The sequence below is a fragment of the Clytia hemisphaerica genome, unplaced genomic scaffold, assembly GCF_902728285.1.
Source record: "Clytia hemisphaerica strain Z4C2 unplaced genomic scaffold, Clytia hemisphaerica genome assembly, whole genome shotgun sequence".
In the NCBI taxonomy this organism is placed as follows: domain Eukaryota; kingdom Metazoa; phylum Cnidaria; class Hydrozoa; order Leptothecata; family Clytiidae; genus Clytia; species Clytia hemisphaerica.
Genome location: NW_027104471.1, coordinates 362,112 through 370,591, shown reverse-complemented (window position 1 = coordinate 370,591; position 8,480 = coordinate 362,112).

The window sequence follows — 8,480 nt, the reverse complement described above, 5'->3', positions numbered from 1 at the left end:
ATTTCAGAGACATTTGCTTGACATGAAGAAAACGCTACATCCCCATAACTTTGGACATTAAATGATTGGCAAAATGGTATTAACATTCTATTGAGATGTGAAACTGGTTCAAGTTGAAGAATTGATGAGAAAAATGGGCAGTACGAGAAATATTTTTGCTTTGAAATACAAACTCTTATATGGACAATGTCTCTGGAACAAGTTATTTGAGATTTGTTTACCTAGTGACCCCAAAACAAAGTCTTTAATTCTTGGTTCTTACATTCATGAGGTCAGAGGTTTTGTGGATTTTCTAAACTTTTGAAACTTGTGTGATTGTTTTGGTACGTGTTTTGGTTGTTTTCCTGACTAAAGACACGTTTGAATGTGTGATTTTTTCTCTGACTAGAGATACTGTGAGCATGTATTTAATAAACATATTGCATCTTGGCTTTTAATGCAGGAATTGTCAGTCGAACCCACTGGGTGAAAACATACGATCTGACGAAAATGCAATTTCGAAATCGTAAGGACCGCGTTCGTCTATAAGGACTGGGGATGACAACAAAGTTGCGTGATTGTGAATGAATAGGGCGCTGTATCAGTTTTTGACTTTCTGGCGCACAACAAGATTCTTGTTGTGAAATTTTCCGCGGGAGGACATTTTCCTCAGATCAGATGTATAATTTTCAAGTGCCTTCAGAGGTTTACCGTGCACGTAAGAAAATTATGAACAGCTGTTATCAGGTTACCTTCAGCTGAAACAAAATGATTGCTTTTTTCTGAGAAAGGAAGATAATTTTTTGTGCCTTCCACCACATAAGTTTGTTTTGATTTTTTTCCCGTCAAAAGTCACGTGATATTTTTATCTCGATCACTCCGCCTCAACTGGAAATTCCCCTATGCACCCTAAAAGTAATCGAGTTTTAGAAAAACAATAACAAACCATGTTATGTGGTGGCGGATTGCCCCTTTAATAACGCCCACGCCTCTCCCGATCGATTTGTGCAGTGAGGCGGAACTCTTGTCTATAGTGTAAAACCTTTAGTCAGGATTAATCAATGTGCGATTTTTATTGAGGAAATTTAACTCACCATGTGGTGCATGTTCTGGACTGTTTTGGTTGTCAACTCGACGGAATTGGAAACTTTCTCTCTGGTTATTTTTCAGACAGTCAGACAGCTTTAAAAGCGACTTTCAGGGATCTTTTTCCTAAGGATTTTTGAAATTTTTGGATGCAATATTCTTTTCTTTTTTTCTTTTTTTTTCTCCTAAAAGTGCCATACAGTGTGCTGGTGATTAAGGAAGCATTGATCACCAACAGTGTGAGTAAACAACAGTGCATGATCACTAAAGAGGTACACGGCAAAAATATAAACCTTGTCTGCTTGAGCAGATTGATTTACATTCTCGACAAAGAGGTCGATAAAACAAACCTTGTCTGCTTGTTGAGCAGATTGATTATTTACACTCTCGACAAAGAAGTCGATAGAAAAACTATTGTCCGATATTTCGTACACGGCAAAAATATAAACCTTGTCTGCTTGAGCAGATTGATTTACATTCTCGACAAATAAAAGAAGTCGATAGAAAAACTATTGTCCGATATTTCAGGTTGACATATATTCTTGACAAAGAGGTCGATAGAATAAAGCATCTCTTCTTAACCCTTTAAGTGCCGATGTCGTATATATACGACATGGGCTATATAGGAGGGCGAAGCCCTCCTGTAATGCCCAGTTTGATTTAGAAATCGTTATTTTTGGTCAAACTCGTAGGAATTAGATTGTCCTTTATGGTCAAGCAAAAAAAATTTCAAAAGTGAGTCTTTCCAGCGAGATTTTAAGCGAAAAAGTCAAAAAAATGCAAAAAATTGACAAAAATTCACTTTTTTGAGATTCTGACCGTTTTTTGACTATTTTTGGTCAACGAGTGATCCAAGAACCTCCAAATTTGGCCCTGTTTTACTTTATTCTGTCTTCTAGTGAGTCGATTTGAAGTTTTACCACTGGGCACCTTTCCATCAGTTCAGTCAGGTCCGCGCAGCGGGCCTGGCTGCTTTAATTCCCTAACCTACCCCCCCCCTTGGCCGCCGCCCACCACGCCCTTCCTAAATCGGGCGGCGCCGAAGGCGCCCAAAAGAAAGAGGAGACTCTAAGCTATCCAACGAGCTATATACGAGCTTCTAATTCATTCTAGATCAGAAGATATAAGCCCTTAAAGTTTGAACTAGCAATTTTTAAAAAAAAACTTAGAAAAAAGGACCCTGGCACTCAAAGGGTTAAAGAAGTCATTGCCAAAAAAATGACAAAACGGTCACAATGCAATTGTTTGACCTTTGCCTTTATCAGTGATCAAAGTTCTTCCGTCTCAGACGGATTTCCGTCTCACAGAAATTGTTGTCAAAGTTTTCCGCCTCAGTTAGAAATGGTTATTTAGCAAGAAATAGTGATTTTAATCTCTAGAATAATTCCATCAGAAAGAAATCTCTTATTAAAACTGTGTTTATGATGGCTGATGGCCTTGTATATACATAGTATGACGTTCATATATTTTTGGACCTACCGGGAGGTCCTTTAATTTGACCGTTGTCCGTTCGTCTGTTACAAGCTTTTCTCGGGATTGGCTCATTAGTTTTTTGTTTTTTTTTGTACAATGATACAAAATAGCAATGCCTGAAAAGTGACGGAGCCCGATTTTTGAAAAAAAAATTTGGGGGGCAAATTTGGGCCAAAAACTACCTAAAAATAAGGTTTTTTGGACTTAGTGCAAAATTGCTTCATTAGTTTTTCCTGATTTTTGGCAGAAAGATAGAGTGCAAGGTACCCTAAAATGTGGCTGTAGTAATTTTTCTCGGAAAATTTTTTTTTCGTCGTAAAACACGGATTTTCGTTTTTTGGGGAAATTCCCTTTTACCATTTTCCTGTGAGCAGCTTTTCTCGGGATTGGCTCATAGTAGGGGGAAATTTGTTCGTTTTTTTGAGGTCGCTCGATTTTTTTAGTCAAAGCACTTGTTATACATTTTTGGAAAGCTAAGGGGTAGGGGAATCAAAATAACTTAGGTGCCAATTTTGTTTCGGACACTTAGGTGTGATTTTCGGACAAATACGACGGTCTCGGGCAAAAATCATAGGGAGAAAAAATAATGAAAATTTCAGCTTGAGAAAACAGAGACCTGTTATATATTTTTGGAAAGCTCTCAAAAAATTAAGATTAGTGATATATTGCGAGTATAGGTGATTTCTTTACCTAACTCGAGATATTAATCCTTAAAAACAGTGTTTTTCAGTGTTTTTCAGCCAGAAACAGCTGTTTTGTCCAGTTTTAGCGCTTTCGGAAGCTCAATATCTCGAGTAGGTACTGAAATCACCTAACTCACAATATATCACTAATCTTAATTTTTTGAGAGCTTTCCAAAAATAACAACAGGTTTCCGTTTTCTCAAGCTAAAATTTTCACTAATTTTTCACCCTATGATTTTTGCCCGAGACTGTCGTATTTGTCCGAAAATCACACCAAAGTGTCCGAAGCAAAATTGGCACCCAGTTATTTTGATTCCCCTACCCATTAGCTTTCCAAAAATGTAAACAAGTGCTTTGACTAAAAAAATCGAGCGATTTTACAAATTTCCCCCTACTATCATTAGTTTTTTTTAATTTTTTGCCCAATGATATAAAATAGCAATGCCTAAAAAGTGACGAAGCCCGATTTTTGAAAAAAAATTTGGGGGTCAAATTTGGGCCAAAAACTACCTAAAAATAAGTTTTTTTGGACTTTGTGCAAAATTGCTTCATTAGTTTTTCCTGATTTTTGGCAGAAAGATAGAGTGCAAGGTACCCTAAAATGTGGCTGAAGTAATTTTTCTCGGAAAATTCTTTTTTTCGTCGTAAAATACGGATTTTCGCAAATTTGGGCCAAAACTACCTAAGGTTTTTTGGACTTGGTGCAAAATGCTTCATTAGTTTTTTCCTGATTTTTGTCAGAAAGATAGAGTGCAAGGTACCCTAAAATGTGGCTGAAGTAATTTTCTCTCGGAAAATTTTTTTCGTCGTAAAATACGGATTTTAGTTTTTTGGGGAAATTCCCTTTTACCATTTTCCTGTTAGCAGCTTTTCTCGGGATCGGCTCATTATTTTTTTTTTCATTTTTTGCACAATGATACAAAATAGCAATGCCTAAAAAGTGACGGAGCCCGATTTTGAAAAACAATTTGGGGGCAAATTTGGGCCAAAAACTACCTAAAAATAAGGATTTTTGGACTTGGTGCAAAATTGCTTCATTAGTTTTTCCTGATTTTTGTCAGAAAGATAGAGTGCAATGCTAAATTGTAATATGATGTTTTTCTCGAAGTAATTTTTCGGAAAATTTTTTCGTCGTAAATTTTCAAAATAAGACGACCAAGTTACACAATGATAAAAGAAAATAAATCAGACGTTTTTGCATTGTTCTAAAACTTATTGTGTTTGCTCAATACCAATAGTAGGTCCATTCAGCATGTTGCTTGTTAATTTTCAACCTATTTTAGAGGACATATATTTTCGCTGCATGATAGGTATTTTAAGAACATTCTGTGTTATTATAATTAACAAATTTTAGTGCCTTTATAGCCAATCTAGGGGGTAAAAAATCTGAAAATTTTCTGGCCCTCCGCCCCAACCATGGTGGGGCCTGCGGGTGTTACTGTATAGTACCAAAATATCTCTATCGACAAATTTTCCGTCTCACAGAAAAAAGCTGCTTTGACCACTGCTTTATGATTCCAATAAAAACTGCTGATTTGGCCTATCCCATTTGTGCTGGTTTCCTTGATTTTTAACAAACTTAGCTTTACTGTTCTTTTGTTATACATTTTTTAATATACATGATATACATATATATATTAATATACATTTTGTGCTTAATCTGAGGTTTACATTCAGTGTAATTTTTAAAACACATGACTACAATAATATGCAGCGTTCCTCACTTTGACATTTTCTTGTTATGAACCCTCGTTACGCTCTTTCTTTATAAGAACCATGAAATTTGAGTTAAGCCTAAGCTTGTTCTTAATTTTTCTATAATCTAGAATAATAGACCTATTGTTTCAGTCTAAGCCTGATTGTTCTTATAAAAAAAGAGTGTATGCTGTTAACCCTTTCAGTACCGAGCCCTTTTTTCTATTTTTTTAGCCTACTCTTTTTTATAAGCGTATCGTAATGCCCGAAGTTTTTATCATCTTATCCTGGAGATGAGCTTACTTTTTTAAATACAGTAGAGTCTCCATAACTCGAACCTCTATTACTCGAACGTCTCCTTAACTCGAACAAATTCGGTGGCAGCATGAAAATCTCCTAATAAACTCATGTAAAAAAACCTCCATTATATCGAATATCGAAAAATTTTGTTTTCCTTTCCTGAACTTGAAAAATATAAGCAATCTGATTGGCTAAGAGACAAACCATATTTCTTTTTTGAAAATTTTGATTTTTGGGCCTGGAGTCGAGTTTTCATTTTTTTCAAAATCTTAAACTGCTACAATCAGACCTTTAAATAATGAATAATTCGAAAGTTACTGCAGTACGGCGCATTTTTAAGGCTTCACTTTTTCTTGCCTGAGTAAGGTTAGAGATTGAACTCTAGCCCTTCGGGCTTTAAACTCAATGAGTCCATCTGCAAGTGTAAGGGGGAAATATTTAGTCGCATTTGTGCGAATCTTGTTGATCTATTATAATTCCTTTGAGAGTCCCTAGAAACCAGAATGCATTGCATTTATCTAAATCCGATATCATCTATTAATTGAATTTTCCTTTCTTTTGAAAATTTACATTAGCGGAAACCGATAATCCCGGGGGGGGGGAGTACTTAGGCAAAAATGGATGATGGGTATGTGCGGACGGTAAGGGTCGGTTTTTTCACCTTTTAAAGTCTCTCACACCCTCGCGAGCCAGGGCCGATAAACGATTCTGCGACTTAAAGAGGCCAGTACCGTATAATTGGAGGAATCGTTTAGGGCCCTGGTACTTTAGAAGAGAAAATATCAAGAATCTTGATATTTTTCGACCTTTGGACTCTGGCAGCTTGAGTGTGGGCAATATGTTGCGAAGACAAGTACAGCCGAGCTGCGAGCACACTTACTAAAATAATTTATATCAAAATGCTGTAAATAGTTCTTCTCGGTATGACCATTTGGCATGGGAAAAGAAAATAATGTTGATTTGGACATTTGGAAGCTAAATGCAAGTAGAAAATGACTGTGTTTGTTGTTTTGAAAGAGAATGGCTTTCCTCTGTCTTTTAATGTTTTTTTACTGGCTCAAAATAAATTAGTAGCCTTGCAATAAGTCTCAACTTCCAATTACTGTTTTTTAAATTTGGCTCTCTGATATGGATATTTTTTTGTGGTGAAGTTTTAGGGTTGGTGCAGAAAACTGCTGTGAACTGGTCTTAAACAGTTAAAACTATAAATTAACTGGCTTTAAACACACTGAGCAAATCTAAAGAAATTTCAACCTTGAAATTATTGCTTTCTTTCTCACTTTTAGATATGTGAAAAATAAATAAAACATTTTCAACAGCTCTAATGCTTTGCTGCTGACTCTGGCTGATGCTGCTCATCCAAAAAGTAGCCGATAGAATTTTTATATCCAGCCTCAAGAACGTAAACTCCAATTATCCACCCATATCATGTCAACACAGCTGGGAATGATGAACGACAGTGACAGTAGCAGTAGGATGAATTCAATCAGATTTTTGTACAACAACATAATGTTTTTGTGTGTAAAAACATGAAAAGTATCATGTCCTCAACATCATCATTACATCTTGCTTTTGTGACTAATTGGCTGATTGGAATAAGCATGAGCTATAAAAACTTTGAGAGATTGCACTATTTGTTAGCCCTGGTTTTCCAGGATGCTAAATAACTAAATGCATTGCTCAGTCATCAGTGTCAGTTGAAGTTAATTTTAAACATTTGGCCACTGTATGATGTTTAACTGGTTTAAATAATAAGAAAGAAAAGATTGATGGACACTTTATGGACAGATGGACTGTGTAACAATTAAGAGTGAAAATGCTTGATCTTTGTTACTTTCACTTCACTGAAAAACAATTATTTAACAAAAAGGGACAATTGGAGATAAAATGGTGAAATCAGCAAGAGGCAAAAATTGCGAAAAAATAAGAATTTGGGGAATACAATTACTTTGGAGAGAACTTATTTTGGCAAGGAGCTGAATAAAATAGAATTTTTTATAAATGTGGTTTTGAAGAGAAATCCAATTTTTAATTTTTGCAAAAACTAATTTGGGCAAATAGCACGTAGTATATAAAGTGGTTCTTTTATGCTTAAAGATTAGTGTTTCAAATAGAACTTTGTTGTTACTAGGGGCCGTCCATATAGTACGTACCCACTAAAATGTCAAAAATTGAGTATATATACCCCTCCCCCTATAGGCAAGCAGATGCAAATAGCTATACCCCCTGGTGAGTACAAACTTTTTTCATTCACACCCCCCCCCCCCTGGCTGAAAAAAAAATCAAATTCAAAAGGCTTGGGTTTTCCCCTTTTCCTATGAGAGAGAAACAGCTGATATTTTGTAAGGAACAAGCGAATAATAATTCTCTTTTTATTCTCTTTCAACCAATTTTACAAGCAAAAAAAGGGCTGTAAATTTTTTTTTTCTGCGTACTTTTCTTTCGACCCCTTCCCCTCTGTATGCAAGCATATGCTTTTGAGAAGACACCCTCTCTCCCCCTTAGTGTGTACGTACTATGTGGACGGCCCCTTAGGAAAATCACTGGAAATTTTAATTCTGGCAAGAACTTATTAGGGGCCCTTATTATGGTGAGGCAGGGTGAGGAAGCAATTCTTTCAATTTTGGCGATAACTAATTTTGGTGAATTTTGTTCTGTTACTATATCATCATTCATTAAGAATTTATTTATTTATTTAGAGAACACATTGAATTATGTAAAATACCCATTTGAAATTTTATGAAAATTTTAATGCTAGCTATGAATCATTGTATAGAGTTTGAAGTTAAATTCTAATTACAGTAATATGAGTTTTCTGACTAGTAAAATGAATTTGATATTCTTGTGTGAATCTTTATACGTGCCATTTTTAAGATTTTTCTTGTGAATCTTTAAACGATTTTCAACTCAGGGTTTTGATAATAAAAACATGGCGTAATAAGTTTTTTAGAGATTTGGCAGATGATCAAAAGAAATCTGCAGGAATACATTTTACATGAAACTTTAATAAACTTGGAACATTTCGTTTTATTCAATTAACAAAAAAAGTTAGAAATATTTACTGGTCCTATGAAAAATGTTCATGGGAAAGGCTTGAAAATAATATTAGATTTTGTTGAATTTCAATATTAAAAAGAGGTCGGTTGTAATCAAGGACTACCTTAAAGGAATAAATTATGACAGAAATAAAATTTGGCGGATTTACCAGGAATTCCGCCATACGTCAAATTAAATTCCCGCCAAATTTAATTTATCTCGTGTATT